Source organism: Jaculus jaculus, chromosome 7, assembly GCF_020740685.1.
Source record: "Jaculus jaculus isolate mJacJac1 chromosome 7, mJacJac1.mat.Y.cur, whole genome shotgun sequence".
NCBI classification, from domain to species: Eukaryota; Metazoa; Chordata; class Mammalia; order Rodentia; family Dipodidae; genus Jaculus; species Jaculus jaculus.
Genome location: NC_059108.1, coordinates 94,828,535 through 94,846,703, shown reverse-complemented (window position 1 = coordinate 94,846,703; position 18,169 = coordinate 94,828,535). Strand labels below are relative to the sequence as shown.

General features: G+C 35.6%; 1 non-coding gene across 1 annotated transcript; it reads right to left on the bottom strand.

Annotated features, from left to right (window-relative positions):
- Positions 1 to 11,673: 11,673 nt before the first annotated feature.
- LOC123462667 lies at positions 11,674 to 11,747 on the bottom strand. Its single transcript, XR_006638449.1, has one exon. It is a non-coding gene; the product is annotated as a small nucleolar RNA SNORD121A (small nucleolar RNA).
- Between the last annotated feature and the right edge of the window lie 6,422 nt (positions 11,748 to 18,169).

Here is an 18,169-nt window from a genome sequence, read left to right as displayed (position 1 = left end):
GCCCAGTAAGCATGTCTCTTAATATCTATACCCTTATATTAACACCACTCTCACTTTGTGTAGAGAATCTTCTCTTTTCAGATGGCAGTGACCTTGGGATGAATCAGAAGGTATCATAGTGCTGGAAATAAGTGACTGGAGGACTGAGTAACATTTTGATCACACCTTCCAAGGCTCAGGGTCTAATGCAGAAGAGGTGGCAGAAAGAATGTAAGAGCCAAAGGAAGGGTAGGACTCCTAACAACATGCTCCCTCCAGACATAAAATGGCCTGGATATCCATGACCTCATAGTGCCTGACACTACCTATACAAGAGCATCATAAGAGGAGGAAAAGATCATGACATCAAAAGTAAAATAGACTGATTGAGATGGGGAGGGGTTATGATGGAGAGTGGAGTTTCAAAGGGGTAAGTGGAGAGAGGGAGGGTATCACCATAGGGTATTTTTTATAATCATGAAAATTAATAAAAAAAGAAGAAAGGAAGTGTTGAAAGTGGGCATTATTTTCTGTTCTCTAACATTACATGAAAAGTCTCCAACTACTTTAAGAGCTTATCAAAATTATGTTGAGTTTTGTCAAGTCTTTGCAACCATTAATATGATCTTATGAGTTTTTCTTTTATTTTATTACTATTTTATTTTTGGTTTGCTGTGGTGTGTGAAGTATATGCAAAGTATGTGCAGATGCCCTTAGATGCCAGAGGAGAATGTCAGGTGTCCTGTCACTCATCTCTGCATTCCTTTCAGGCAGACTGCCTCTGAATGTAGAGTTGTGTTTTTCCGGAGCCTTAGTCACTCTACCTTCCACCTCACTTCCCCTCAGGATCGTGGTCACAGATATGCATAAGGCCATACCGGCTCTTTACATTGGTCCTGGGGAATCAACTTTAATCAGTCTAAGACCCTTGAAGGCTCTAATGTTTTCAGCCAAGCACTGTTTCTCATTCTGCCATCTGCCCTTGCCAATCATGTGGCTTTCAGTCTTCATTCTGTCCATGAGACACAAGTTTTCACTTATTTTTCTAAATAAAAAATGATTATGTATCTGGCATTAGTTGGGATCCTTAGCTTAATGAGAAAACATTTTAGGGCAAAAATAGCAATGAATTATCTGATAAATATTAGTAAACTAATCATAACCATGTATCATGATGGTTATTTGAAGCAGTATCTTAATTAATTAGTGTATTATTATCATAACAGATAGTAAAAAATACAAAATTACGTTTAGATTGGACATACAAAGTAGCATTTGTTTATAGCTGCTTGTCAGCATCCAGATTACCATTATTATCCAATGCTGCATGCAGTCTTTTGTTTCAAATGTTATACATCTGTGTGGTACAATCTGCTTTGACAGTGCACTAATACCAGTAGCCTTCCATCATTCTGCTTTCTGTGGTTACACTGTAAGTGGTGTTGAGAATAAAGTCACACACACACACACACACACACACACACACACACACGGAAGACTGGCTTTCAAAATGCATTGACCAACTCGTGACTTCTGTTTGTTCTGTCCCTCTTTATCATCAAGAAAGAGGCTTAGCATCATTTTAGAAGTGCAAAGCAGATAACTCATCCTCTGTACAGAACTCCCTATGATTGTCATAATCTGAAATACAAGGTATTTTAGAGCTTGATCCTTCGTATCTTTACCTGTGATTACATTGCTTATTTCTCTCCAAAACATTGGTGTTCCAACCATTATTTTTGTGCTGTATTTCTTGGGAACTTCCAAGCATGCTCACACCTCAGAACCTTTGCATTAATTTAGATTTGTGGCACCACTCTCTTCTGTGATATTCAACCAACTCTCTGAACATCAATCTTTTGCATAGTTGTCATCATTTTGATCCAGGTGATATATATTCCACCACCAGAGCTTCAAAATGGTACTTTTCATTTTATGACTCTCATTGGGTTGTTTGGTATAGCCCAAGGATCTGACAGAGCTTGTACCATTACACATTCTGTAAGTAATACATAAACGAGTGAATTTTAAATGGTGAGAAACTGCAATGTGACTGTCATATGAGTGAAATTTGTTACACAGTGAATGTCTGAACTAATTCTAACAAAGAATTATATGAGGAATTACTTGTGGACTTTTCCAAATTTAACATAAAATAACTCAATTTAAACCATTATTTCATTTTAACCCTGGCGTGGAGGCCCATGCTTGGAATTTTAACACTCTGAAGTCTGGGGGAGATTTATGATTTTGAGGCCAGCCTGCTCACTCTGTACAATGACACCCTTTCTGAAAAGACAGAGAAACAAAATGAATAAGTTGGCCTGGATAAATGGATCAGCAGTTATGCATAATTTCTGCACAAGCATGAGGGACTGTAGTAGCTTGAGACCACTTAAGGTTTAATATATAGAACCCTCAGAAACAGTTGGATGTGGCCACATACATTTATAACACCAGTCTTTTAGTGAGTGGTAAACACAGAATTGTTGTGGCTATAATGAGCAAGCTCAGAAATCAGCAAGAAACTCTTATGCATTAATAAATTAGGCAGGTAAGTAAACAACAGGGACGCCTTTATTCTCATGGGTTAACTATAGGGCTCCACATCACAACATACATGTACAAACACCACATACACCACACACACCACCCAAAACACAGTGCACATACTATGCACAAGTTAAAAAAAATACCCAAATGTACCAGTCTTCTAATCATAAAACAAACTGCACACAATTATATTTTAACTATTTGTCAAGTTATAAAAGCCTCTCACTTTTTATACATCAATGTGTTTTTCTTGTATTTTATATTTTTCTTTTTTATTTATAATTTAAAAATAAAAGCTATCAATTCTATGATTTCAACATTATTTATTGAATATTCCGTTGTTCCCTTTATTCATTTGGTAATGAACTGTCACTTTTATGAACTCTTGGGTTCAAATACCAGACTGGGGAAAAAAAAAAAAAAAAACAACTCACAACCTTCCTTCCTTCCTTAAAAAAAATAACAAACAATACACCACTTGGGCCATTGGATCCTGGGATCCTTGACCCCTAGTTTCATGTAGCTCCAATAGCTGTGCTTGACAAACTGAGAAAAAGAAAACCAATTTTACCCCCTGCTGCTGCTGCTCAGGATGGTGTCACTGAGTATTTGAAAAGACACCTTCTCAAGCCCAGCATGAGGTAAACTGCTTTCTAATATGAGAAAAACAACCTTGGCTTTGCTCATCACTGGTATGTGTATCTCCCTCTGCGCTTAGGGCTTCATTGTCAGTGACTTTTTACTGGCAGACAGATCTATGTGCTATGATCCTCTTTTCTCTCTCCATCTTTTCTTTCTCACACAAACCCCAGGTATCATAATGTCATACGTAACTTTATGTTTTATACCTAAAACAGCATTTAGGCTGTCTTTCTGCTCTTTTCCTCAGTGTATAACCAAGAATAAAAGGATTTGGAAATCTCAAATTTATTTGTCCTGATAACAACTGTTTTTATTTTCCTGTAAAATATGTATTTATCCCAATAGACAAAGGTTTACACTCAAGTTTGTACTTTTTTTCCCCAATCCCATATCTGTGTCTCTTCCATGGTCTTAGTTAAAGACCTTGCTGACAGCTGTGCCCTCAAATCTTCAAAGGCAGCTTGAATTCATTTTACAAGGAGAATATTTTGTCAGACTCAATAGCAGTAAATCATTTTTTAAAATCTGGATAAATATAATTATAGAGTGATATCCATTCCATTTCAAAAACAAATATTTAAACATGAAAATCATAAATTAATAATTTGTGTTGACTAGAACTTAATGTTTTAAAAATTGAAGCTGGAGATTTTTAGTTTATTTTTGCTATTTAAGGGAGAATATTTAAAAGGTTAAAAGTATACATTAAATTTACAAAACAAAGTTAGGGCTGGAGAGATGGCTTAGCAGTAAAGGTGCTTGCCTGTGAAGCCTAAGGACTCAAGTTTGTTTAGTTCCCCAGTACCCACATTAGCCAGATTCACAAAGTGGCACAAGCATCTGGAGTCCATTTGCAGTGGGTAGAGGCCCTTTCCTCCCCATTCTCTCTCTCTTAAATAAATAAATCAATCAATAAATAAAAGCTTATTGAACATTTTAATGCTGGATTATATTTACTTTAGCCTAAGTTTTTCATCATATTTATTATGCTGAGCTCAGACAAATTTAACAAAACATATGATAGTCTCCTCCACAGTAATTTTTTTTCATGATGTTACTGAAAGGAATTTCAATATACTACATACATTGTCAGTTAGGCAAAATTTATCCTATGAAATAATTGTCTAACATTTTTGACTTGATGCAGTTGCATTCAAGAATTAAATGAAGCTGTATTTAAGAATTAAAACTTTAATAATGCAAGTAACAAAATCACTTATATTTTGAAATTCATTTTTTGTTGTGTAGGAAATTCTTGAATAAGGGATCTGAGATTAAAACCATATAGCATACAAGTCTGGGCCTTAAATACTAAACAAAAATGAAGGAACAAATCAATTAATTTTAATATCATGTTTGCAATTAAGATGAAATGCTACTACTTCTAATTATGTCAAAGCAATTCTGAACATTGTCACCACTGCCGTCATTAAATACTTGTTGTAAAGTGATTACCTAACTTTTTAATACAAAAATAATTGATTTTATCAAATAATTTCATATTATAATGTTGTATGTTTTAAGTTTGTTTTTATTTTTTTCCATTATAAATATAACTAAGCCATATGTGGTAGATCACACATATAATTTAAACATGAATCATTGTGGTTTTGAGGCCAGCTTGCTCTGCAGAATTTCAGGTTACCTTAGGCTAGAAGAGTGGAAGAGTGATACAGCCTTAAAAAATTATAAACTAATGAACTCTTTGTGGATGTCCATTGATGTATCTGTGTGTGTGTGTGTGTGTGTGTGTGTGTGTGTGTGTGTGTGTGTATGTGCATGCATGTGAGTGTGTACAAGCAGTTGCCACAATGACAAAGCTGTGGCAACCCTGCTGACTGATAGGCTCTGTGTGGAGGTACAATTACCTCTTTAATCATTCTTGGACCATTTAGTCTACTAGTCTTAAAAAGAGTGAACATATCTGAGAAGTCAGAGATAGAAAATCAAAGTAGGTCAACTCCTACCAAATCATAGAGCCAGAGCCTCAGAGGCCCCCAACACCTCATCACTGAAGCAGACCAAAAATGAACCCAACATGGCTCAGGGAAATTTTGCGGAAGAGGGGGCGGAAAGAATGTCAGAGCCACATGTTGGGTCAGGTTATGCAGAGACATTTATCTTACCCATAACTGTGGACTAACTCCACAATGCACTACCCATATTCCTCAACAAGGAGGAGCCAATGGGGAGAGGGTAGGTCACGGATGAGCCTAATAATGGTACCAAACTGACTGTATTTGCTGAATACAAAACTAATTAATAAAAAATAAATTAAATAAAAAAACTCAATGTTAAAAAAAGAAAATCAAATGTAGGATGTAAAAAAATAGAAACTCAATGTCTATAATTTTGTATTTATTCTTTACCTTAAAATTAATAATTTTATTCAACTATTGTTATTTCATATTTATTTGTTTTTAGTTGCAAAGAGAGAAAGAGAGAGAGAGAGATAGGGAGAGAACTGGCATGTTAGGCCCTCTTGACACTCCAAATGAATTCCATATATAGTTGCCACTTTGGGCATTTGGCTTTATATGAGCACTGGGGATTTGAAACTGGGAACTCAGGCTCCCACACAAGACCCTTTAATCACTCAGCCATCTCTTCATCTCCCTAATCTATTTTTTTTTGTTTATTTAAGGAACATACATTAGTAACATACCAAAACATTAATATTTAAGAGCATGTTATTTTTAAAAAAAAATTTAAAGTTTTATTTATTTGTTTGACAGACAGAGACAGACAGATAGACTGAGAGAGGTAGATAGGAAGAATCTCTAAACACTGCAAACAAATTCGAGAGGTATGTGCCACCTTGCCTGGCTTTTGTGGGTCCTGGGAATCAAACCTGGGTTAGAATGCAGTGAGAAACTTTTGATAGAGGAGCTTAATGCAGCATGAGTAGATCATTCGGCTCTGGTCTGGGAAGGGATCAAGATAAACTCTGAGTAGCCCTGATTGTTCTTTTTTTTTGTTTTTGTTTTTTTTTTTTGTTTTTTTCTCAAGAGAATTGCTATAACAGAGCAACACTAAGTTCTTCCTTAGCTCCTGTCAGGTATCTAGTATGTCCTCTGATGTGTGTTCCCACCAATATGCTAAGAAAGAGCAGCAAAGAGGAGGGAAATTCACAGCAACTAGTAACATGTTCTGTCAGAAACATGAGCCTCCAAAACTGGAAACTAAATAAGCCTCTTCTCTTATAAACTACTAATGCTCATGTATTTTGCCATAGCAATAAAAAGCAGGCTAAAAGCAGGTGTTTGTTATCAAGTAATAAGGAAATTCAGACACAGAATAGTCAATGTTAAATTAATGATAAATTATATTTAAATGAGAATTCTAATTTCACAAGATAATTTTGTAAGAGATTATAATTATTTGTAGCAGACTCTGGGTTTGGGTGGTTTGTTTCTAAGTTTTGAGCTTCCAAGTTCAATTCACCAGCTTGCTTGTTTACAGGGTGGCAGCAGTCCTCCATACTTAACTGCAAAGTGTCAATGATTCCCACTGAGTGTACCAGAATATATTTTATAAGATAAGGTATTCATGTGTTGATTCAATATTATAAGTGCTTTTTTAAAATAAACAAAAACATTCAAATAATTTGCAAATATTTGAATTACTTCCTTATTTAAAGTTTGCTTCTAGCAAGTGATTTTTACATAAAGTATGAATTGGATTCAATTATGCCACACATGTGATATTAACCAAAAGTTTGTCCATTTGCTTGATTTTTCTGGGAGCCAGGGAAGAATTTCAGTATTGATTTGATAAGAGGTTCCTTCAGTGCCTAATACAATGTTGGTGGAAACCTAATTAGTAAGCCAGATATTGTCTTGCTTATATTTATCTCCAATACTGTGACTTTCTAGCAACTGAAAAATGAGTGTCATTATGCAATTTACTAATGTAAATTGTAATATTTTAGGACATTGTGATGTTTTAGAACACTTATTTACTACTTTGTATAAAATATTATGGGTGTAAAGAACAGCAACAACACTTCTAAGAGATGAAGTGGAAGCATTTTCATCAGGCAGTAATTAGCTATGCAATCCATTCATTTCAAAATCGCTATATTCTGACCTCTGTGCTTGTAAAGATTTCACTGACAAGCAGCCATAATTGCTTTAGTACTCTGTGAGGTTTAAAGACATCTGCAATGACACTACTTATTTGCTTTGCACCTAGCAATCAAAGAGCACATTTCAGATGAAAAAGATCTGCAGAAAGTCTGTTGTCCATGGTGGGAGGAAACACTATTTCCATGGCACAGCAGCAGTGCAAAATATGAAAAATAAAACAAAGAAATGCAAAAGCCTTTGGGGATACATCCACAGCAACCATAATATGCAGCCTTCTTGACTCACTTGCTTTACAAACAAATGGCCTCCAGGGTAACTTATGGTTTTGCAAGTAACAGGGTGCTCCTTTTTTGTTGTTAGGATGGAGAGCTTCTCATGGAATGCATTTTATTTTATTTTTCCTTTCATCTGTCATTAGAAATTCACTAAGCACTTACACAATTCTAAAAATAAGATTTATAAATGGCCAATAGGTATATGTAAAGGGGTACAATGGCACTAATCCTTAGAGAAATGCAGGTCAAAATCACAATAAAATGTCTTCTAATATCAGTTAAATGGCTATTATTAAAAATAGATAAGTGTTGGAGATATGACTTAGAAGTTAAGGTGCTTGCCTGTGAAGGAAGCATAAGAACCCAGGTTCGATTCCCCAGTACCCACTAAACCAGATGTACAAGGTGGTGCATGCATTTGGAGTTTGTTTGCAATGACTAAAGAGCCTGGGACACCCATTCTCTCTCTTTCTCTCTCTCTTCCTCTTCCTCAATCAAATACATAAATGAATAAAATATTTAAAAGATAAAAAATAAATTAGGGGTTGGAGAAATGGCTCAGTGGTTAAGGCACTTACCTGAAAATCCTAAGGATACAAGTTTGATTCCTCAGTACTCATGTAAAGCCTGATGCCCAAATGGCACAAACATCTAGAGTTCAGTTGCACTATAGAGGCCCTGGAGTGCCTATCTCCCCCTTTCTGTCAAATAAATAAATAAAATATAAAAATATAAAAACAAAATGAATGAAACAATGAACACAAAAACAGGGAGGAAAGATCAGGTACTGTTAAAAGTAAAGAGAAACACATATACTTCTCTAATCCTGTTGGAAAAATAATCATGTGAAAAATAAAATGAAGATACTTGAAAAAAATAGTGAACTAGTAGAGCCTGATTTTGGTTTAGCATAATCTATTTTAAATTTTAATTATTAATAGTTTTTGGTAATAAGTTTCTAGGCATTTATTATTACCATTATTATTATGAACCATCTATTTCATATGGATACATCATGTATTGGTACCCTCTTTTCCCTTGTCTCTCCCCAATTTTGTTGGGGCCTCTCCTTAGTGGAGTTGCAGGTATTCCCCATGGGTTTGTGATTTATGCATTGTGGGAACAGCAGTCAGTTATATTTGGGAGGAGGGGAATGCCTCTGGGTATGATGTCTCAATTTGTGGCTCTTACAGTCTTTCTGTCCCCCTCTGCTACAAAATTCCCTGAGCCCTGGTAGGTGAATTATAAGTATATTTCAGTGATGAGCTCTTAGGAGCCTCTGGATCTTTGTTTTGGTAGGTATTGAGTATACTCAGAGCCTGTCTCCTTCATGCTGGTGCTGATTATTAGGTTTAGCATGGAAGCAGCACTCATGCTCATCTCCTCAATTCCTCTGTGGTTTAGGCTGTGGCTTGGCTAAAGTAGGAGGAGTACTTTATCTCCTCAGTTCTCTCTACCTTCTGAACAAGAAGAACAGATTCTCCAAAGAAGACTGAGGTCAGCATAGTTTAAATGTAAATAAGCATTATTAATTTGGGGAGAATTTCATGTATGTAACTCCTCTTTTAGCCAACATCTAGTTGGAGCTTGATATTAGAGAGCAAAATCTTTGTCTCCATAGGATTCTGAGCTGGTTCCCAATTCCATATATGGTTCATTTACACTGAATGGATCTCTTAGTCAATCTTAGTGTGCGGGAGGCAGTGTGCCACTATTGCACTGGCATGTCAGGGTGTTTGCTTCTGAGTAGCTTAGACCTCTGCTTGCTCAGGAATAATGTATTTTTGAATGTTTATCTGAAATAGTCACAATAGGAGTCTCAGAAATTCCCAGTTTCATTTAATAGGAAGTCATAGTTGTAAAAATTAGGAATTTGAATAATGCTGGCAAGGCTGTTTTTGTTCAGTTTTTAATTTTTTTTTTTTTGTGATGGAGGGAGGGAGAAAAATAAAGAGGTAAATAGAAGGGCATGCCAGGGAATCTTTCCACTGCAAATAAACAAACTCTAGACACATGCATCACCTTGTGCAACTGGCTTATATGGGTACTGGGGAATTGTACCTGGGTCCTTAGGAGTCACAAGAAAGTGTCTTAACCACTAAACCATCTCTCCAGCCTTGTTTGTGTGCAATTCTAAAGAATAATGTCATTGGGGAAGCAAAATGACACTGTATGTCCTTGTTTCAAAGAATATTTAGGAAAAAATGAGCATGTGAGTGTAGGGGAAGTATAAAAAAACAATGACATTTTCTAGTATCATAGAAACTTTCCTACCAGATAATAAAATAGATGATATAACCATTAATAAGAGGCAGTGGGGGAAAGTATGTGAGATCACCTGACATGAGGGGTCTGTGGAGTGTAGAGAGTTTAACGCTATAACTGGGCACTGGCTGGTAATCTCAGGGCTAGAATCAGGTTAGCCTGCACACTGAGATGTTGGACAGGGATACCCATGATGTCCCCAAAACAATGCAGGCCATTGCCAAAGCACTTGGTTACCTGCCACAGCTAAATAGGAAGACCTTGTTGCTGAAAACACAACAGGCAGACAGCACAGGATTTCAACTCCTGGCTGGCTAGTCCTCATAATCTTGGAAAGTGCTAGTTGCTGGCAGATAATGATCACCAATATTTGAACAAGCAAGACATCCAGAAAGCTATGACATCAACCAACCTGATAAAATGTGCAACAATGGCACACACCTCTGATTGGATATGAGTTCCACTTAATGGGAGTGAACTCATAGCTGCTACTGAGAACTAAGTCAGAATCGTATGAAGAGGAGAAAGAAGCTCCCCCTGGTCTTTAGCCAAAAAGAGTGTCCATACCCATCCCAAAGTCTCTCAAGAAGCTATGTTTATCCATTTTAATCCATGATGCTCTCACTCTCGGTTAGAGAATCATATTATTTTACAGAAATCAGTGAAAACTGGAGAAAACCAAGATTCATCGATACAAAAGAAGATGCTGACTGCCTACCACTAGACAAACTATCACATCTGCCAGAGCCCAGGAGACAAAACAAAGGAAGTGGTGATCTAAACATGGGTGCTGCTCTCACTGCTATCCTGACAAGCAGTGATAAGAAGATGGCAATAGGCAATGAGTACACTTATGCTTCAAAGCAGACAGTCAGCAATTACAAAGAGATTACCCTGAAGTGGTCTTATGACACACCTTCTGGGGCCCAGGGAACGTTGTGCAGGAGTGGGCTGAAAGATTGTATGAGCCACAAAGTGGAAAGGAGTATGCAATGCCATCCACCACACGACAGAGACTGAGTGATACATCCAAGACCTCAATAAACACCAGTAACTTCACCTAGTCAGGTGTCTGGGGATTTGGGCAGAGGAAGTAGGAGACAAGTATAGCCCAATGGGAATATGACCAACTCCCTACAGCTTCAGACAATAAAATAATTAATAAAAATATGTTTAAATATTTAGACAAAGCGATTGAAATATATGCTGATGCTGACTCAAGAGTCCTGATATCCCCTATAAAACATGATTCTGAACACTTGATCCCCAACTGACAGCAATTTGAGACATGTGGCCTTAATGGATTAGGTGTGTTTGTGGGGCTACTTTTGGGTGTTACAACCAGCTGCTGCTTGAAATAATTTATTCATTCATTTATTTTTTTTTTTCAAGGTAGGGTCTCACTCTAGCTCAGGCTGACCTAGTATTCACTATGTAGTCTCAGGGTGGCCTCAAATGCTTGGTGATCCTCTACCTCTGCCTCCCAAGTGCTGGGATTAAAGGTGTGGACCACCACACCAGGCTTGGTTTGGATTGTTGAGATAGGGTCTGGATATAGCCTAGGCTTATCTGGAATTTATAATACAGTCTCAGGCTGGCCTCAAACACACAACTTCCTACTTCTGTTGGGATTAAAGGTGTGAAGTACCATGAATGGTTAGCTTTGCATATTTTTATAGTAAGCCAATACTGATAAATATTTGCATGAGTCATTTAAAAACAAGCTTAAACTTAAAAATATGATAACTGCATATACATACTTGAAATAAAATGCAAGAAAAAGAATTCATTAAAAGAAAGGTACCTTCAATCTGAGTTACTATTCAATGAAAGAATTTGATTTATATAAAGAAATAATTTTATCTTTGTCCATGAAACTCAGCAGTTAGATTACACATGAAATAATCAGATATGTGCTCAGAAATTATCACATCATTGTATTCATTTTGTAATTGAGAAAAATTTCTTCCTTTCTAAACACCAAATAGAATTTCATTGTGTACATCTATAATATATTTTCTTAGTCACTTTTTTTTGTTGATAGATCATTGGTGAATGTGTCACTTTCAGTTATATGACAGGAATAAGTGTTAGAGGTTTTTACATTATAGTGATCATAGGTAGTAACAAGTTACTGCACATTCCAAAACTGCTGAAGGAATATATTTCAAATATTTTCATTGCGAACTATAAGTATACACTATACATATTAAGTAGCCTAGCATAATTATTTTAAATGCATAGATACATCAAAATATCAAATTGGGCCACATAAAATTTGCAAAATGTTAATTAGAAATATTTGATTCTATTTTATTTTAATCTTCCCCAGCTTTTATAAGTTCTGGTTTTTATTTAAAAGCCTTTCCTGCTCTAAGAGATTCACTTCACTGCATACATGCTTAATACCCATGTTCCTTTACTTTTTTTAGGAATTGATGACTATGGCTAAAAAAAGATTCCTGAGCCACACTGTGCTTGTTCCCAACCGTGAATATAATTTTTTTTTTTCCTGCTAGCCAAAGTGATGCATAAACAACCTTGTGTGTCTGCCTTATATGTGTACAGGGGAATCCAACCTGGGTCCTTAGTCTTTGTAGGCAAGTGCCTTAACTGCTAAGCCATCTCTCGAGCTCCAAAGTGACCTTTAATCCCTGATCACAAACTTTCAATGAACCTTTAATGTCAACCAACAACTACTTCTTTTGAACACACACACACACACACACACACACACACACACACACACAGATATATATATATATACAAATATATATATAGTTTTTTAAGGTAGGGTTTCACTTTAGCCCAGGATGACCTAGAATTCAATCTGTAGTCTTAGAGTGGTCTCAAACTCACAGAAATTCCCCTACCTCTGCTTCCAAAGTGCTGGGATTAAAGGCATTCACCACCACTACTGGCTTAGATAATATATTGTTGCATTAAATCATTACTAGATAATTTCATGTATATAAATAAAGCATTTTTGATTGAATTAAGGAATTTTATATTTGAATAATATACTCTCATACTTCAGATTAAATAACAAATAAAAACATTATATATATATATATATATATATATATATATATATATATATATATATATGAAATTTCCTTTGAGGCAAACAGCTAAATATTAAGTAGAAACAAGTTTAATATGATCTAACACACAATATTGCCACTATATTATGACAACAAAAATTTAAATTGCATAATTTAGTTTGAAAAGAAAACTGTATTTACAGAAATTGATAATAAACTTATAAAAAAATTAGAAATGTAGACATTTAGACTAACAAAAATTAAAAACTTAAGATTAACTGGAATTGTGCTGAATTTCACTATTGTAATACACCAGATAAAACCTAACATTTTACACAATATATTATGAAGGAAACAATGACTTTATAGTAGTTGTATGTATGGTACCAACTTATTGAAATAAAATGATTTATTTGGATTTAACCAAGAAACTTTAAATAATTTCAAGTACTATAAGCACTTTAGACTAGAATATAGTTGCCTGATGAATGACAGTCAATAAATAAATTTAATTGCACAATACAAAAAAAATGCATAGAAATTTCCTAATAAAAGTCTTAAATCATTATTAAATAAGTTATATGACAATGAAGAAACAAAGAGAGGAACTGATTAGTTTCTCACAAAATAGAATGTAAATTGATATTCATGACAGGAATACATAAAATTTTAAATGTTGCGTAGTTTTCAGTCACACATATTTATAAAAATAATATTGGCATAATACTAAATAAATACTTAACTGAAATTTTCAATTACCTTTTTGGCATATTAGAAACAGAATTACTTTTTCTTCTTGGAAATACAAATGAGGAGGCATGTGAAATACCAGCTTGCCATACTGGAAGCAGCCACACTTTTACTTGTCTCAGTTCTGACCTCCTGAATAAGCTTTACTCCCCAAAGGCACACAGTCCACTCAGGTTATGGTGGCAAGATCTGAAGCAATATTAAAGGATCATTCATGACTGCACATCATCATAGCTTCATTCTTTTTTAATGGAAGATATGTTTTTCAAAATTTTATAGGGAACATTTTTGCCATTGTCTGGAATGTATTTCTCACTAATTCCTTTAATTTTCACAAAATATATAATTTTTACATTCACACAATACAGGGACCATTTCTTCTGATTTTTTTTTTTTTTTTTTTTACATTTTATACAAGCTCAGCCAAAAAGACTTGGCTACAGAAATCAAATGGACCTCAGGACAATTTTGAAGCAGAACAAAAGGAGCAATTGTGTTTCTTTCCAGAATTATCTATTGCCAATTTCTATACACTAAATAGCATATGATGTCAGGATTTCATAGATGTTATAAATTTATATCCATCACAAATTGCATTTATTTTATTTTTTTTCATTAAGTTTATTAGAATAATTTCCTTCCCTTTATATTAAATGTATATTGCACATATGCGTATCTATGGTATACATCAGAAATATTCAAACATTGTAAGTATATATTTATGGGCAATATGTAATTTTATGTGAATTTATCCATATTTAAACTCATATCATAAACTTGAAGTACAATCAAACAAATACACTGGCTGTACTCAATGTGAGGTACTTGAAGAGAAGGTTGTTGGGTGTTTACTTTAATTAGCCTAGCACTGACTAACATTGAAAATTTAAGTACATTTTCTATAGATGTTCTACATATGCACATATATACACTCACATATTGTGCACACATATAATAGTTCCACATTCCATTCTCATCCAAAGGGTAAGCAGAGGCATTGCAAGTATTCAATGGGAAAGATTCTGCCTTGATTCACAAAATGAACCTAATGTTTGTTTTTCAATAAGAACATTCGAAAATAAGATTCCAGATAAAGACACTGCACTTTAAATGTAGCTGGAACATTATCTTAGCACACAGAATGAACCATAATTCTTGGTAGAAAAAAACAAGAAGTGAGCAAGGAAAGCTGATATAATAGAATGGTGTGTATCTGTATGATGGCATCCAAAGTACATGTAGCTCAAAAGACCATTGTTCTTGTAGTATTTTAATTTTTTTTATCAACAACTTCCATAATTATAAAATATATCTCATGGTAATACCCTCCCTCCCCCCACATTCCCCTTTGAAACTACATTCTCCCCATCTCCATCAGACTCTCCTTCATTTTGATGTCATGATCTTTTCCTCTGAGTATGATGGTCTTGTATAGGTAGTGTCAAGCACTGTGAGGTCATGTATATGCAGGCCATTTTGTGTCTGGAGAGAGTACATTGTAAGGAATCCTACCTTTCCTTTGGCTCTTACATTCTTTCTAACACCTCTTCCAATATAGACCCTGAGCCTTCAAAGGTGTGATAGAGGTAGAGGTATTGCAGTACTGAGCATTCACTTCTTCACTGAGCAGTCACTTCTTTCCAGCAACATGATGCCTTTTGAGATATCCCAAGGTCACTCCCATCTGAGAAGAGACAATTCTCTACCAAATGTGAGAGTAATATTAATTTAAGGGTATGAACATTAAAAGAAGTGCTTACTGGGTAGTTTGATAAGCATAGTATATACATTTAGCCAGCCAGCATCAGTTGTTACACCCCTAGGGCTCATGACTACCCTTGTTTTAAGTTTTCAGTATCAAGGATGTATTCTCTCCCATAGAGCAGGCCTCCGGCCCAATTAGAGGGCAGTTGGTTTCCACCATGATAGACATGCCACTATTGCACCAGTTGGCTCATTTGCCCTGGCTGGCCAAATATAAGGCATGCAGTGTCCGCCGTTGAGTATCTCCACTGGTGTTTTCTCTTTCTCCCATTGAACTGCATGCAGAATGGCTTCATCCAGCTGCCTGTCAGCTGGTTTGGAGGAGTTTATTAGCTCAGTTCCAGCAGGATTTCTCAGTGGCCTTGCATCCCAAACATGTGGAGTCTTCAACAATAGGGTCTTATCATCGATTCCTGGTGGGAAACCAAGTGCCTTCACACTGTTTGGGGGGCATCAGGGACCTCTCTGGCCAACAACTCACTGGAAGTTATCCCATCCCTGGCACTAAATTTTTTCTAGCAACAATCCGTGGCTCCTGAGTGTTCCATTGTCCAAAAAAGTCTGTTTCCATATGATTTATGTATATCCTCTTGGATTTTGATTATCCCTGCCTCCACCTTTCCTTTACTAAATCTCTTTCCCTGACCTCACTTGGGCAGTTTCACTCCCATTAATGTATTCTTCTACTTACATACATACAATACCATCCTATTAAATACCCCTCCCTTCTCTTGTAGGTTTTAATAACCATTTACCTCATACTAACTTATGTTGAGAGTCCATAGCTGGGGTGCACTAATGAGCAAGATTCACAGGTTTCCTATCTTCATTCATCTTTTTTTTCTGTAGCATAGAATTTAAAACAAAACAAAAAGAAAACACCTACCAAAACAGTTTTGTTTTTTTTTTAATATCTCTGCAGGTGAAATTAAGGAGGTTAAAAAACAACAGTCGTTTCAATCAGTGATGTCTATATACAACTTTTTATTTTATCAATTTTGTACCTTAGTTGAGTTTTAATACTCCATTTGACTAAGGTCATTATGCATACAACTGGATACATTTCAAATGATCATTACAATATATTAACAACATAAAATACTAAAAAACAAACTGCTTGAAACAAAAAGTATCCTTTATTAATATTTGATTTAGGATAGTTTGGTTTTCAGAGAAGAGCTTAATTAAATGATACAATCTTAGTCCTTGAACCCTAGATCAAATGTGGGTCATTTCATTTTATCAAAGAATACTGAAAATTATCAAGAGAAAAAAATTATAGCACCCCAGGAGGAACAAAAATAAAGTTGAAACATGGGGGCTGGAGAGATGGTTCAGTGGTTAAGATACTTGCTTGTAAAGCCTCACAACATGGATTTGATTCCCCAGTAGCCTCACTACATTAGACGCATTAAGTGCCTTTTATGTTTGGGGGTTATTTGCAGTGGTCAGCGGTCCTGGGGTGCCTATTACTGTCTTCTTTCTCTCTTTCTCCTTGAAAATTATAAATAAAAAGTGAAATATATCTCCAAATGAAGATTTTCTTTTTTTAGCGACAAGGAGAAAAAGAGAAAAAAGAAGAGAGAGGAGAGGAAAGAGAGAAAGAAGAGGGAGGGGAGAGGAGAAGAAAGAAGAGAATAGTTCCACCATATGGCAAGAGAAGCTTTTTTGACCAAAAGTGAGACCAACACTAATCTATGGGCATGTAATAATTTTAGAAGGCACTTTTTAAAAATTTATTTGAGAGCGACAGACACACAGAGAGAACGAGAGATAGATAAGAGAATGGGCCCGCCAGGGCCTCCACCCCCTGCAAAGGAACTCCAGACGCGTGCGCCCCCTTGTGCATCTGGCTAAGGTGGGTCCTGGGGAATCGATCAGGGGTCCTTAGGCTTCACAGGCAAGCGCTTAACCGCTAAGCCATCTCTCCAGCTCTATATAGCATTTTGATGGGAACAAAAATATCCATTCTGACAAATAGCAGTAGGGGCTTCCGCTGAAAGGTATATTATCATTTGAGCAAAAGACTTTGACAAAGTTTTAGGCATTGACTCCTTCATGTGTAGTAGATCTCAGATCCAGTCTTAGAACAGTTGAGAATCTGAGCAATGAGCCCAGAAAAGGGACAATTCTACCAAGAGACAGAAAATAACAATGGCTTGGTACTGTCGCTGGTGTAAAGCGAATAATACATCCATTTTCAGCATAAGAAATATTGTAGAGGCAAGCAAGCAAACCCAAGGTCTATCTTACTCTTCCATCAAGAGTTTTGCTGAGATCTGAAGACAGAATGTTCAACAAGTGAAGAATTCTAACAGGAGGGCAGCAACAGTGCTGGAAGTCCTGTGGTACTTGGGGGAGTAGAGAGTGTTGAGGATTCGGTAGATATTGTGATATCATTTATCAGATTTGGAATGTTCTCTCTCTCTCCATATATATATATATATATATATATATATATATATATATATATATATAATATGTATTTAATATATATGTACATATATATAAACATACATATACACATATGTACATATACACATATATACATACACACATATATATGTAATTAAAGAGCTTGCATAGTATGTTGGCTTCTGTGCATCAATTGATGAAAGTACATGATGTTTATTGGTGGGTATATATTTGAACATTTAACAAGACTTGTACTCCTTGAGTAAAGTCCACCAATTCATGACAATATGTTACTTTACTATATGACTGAATTGAAGATCATAATTTGTGAAGATTTTTTCTTATAATATAATCAAAAATAATTTGTCTGCAGTTTTTCCTTTCCTGTACTAAT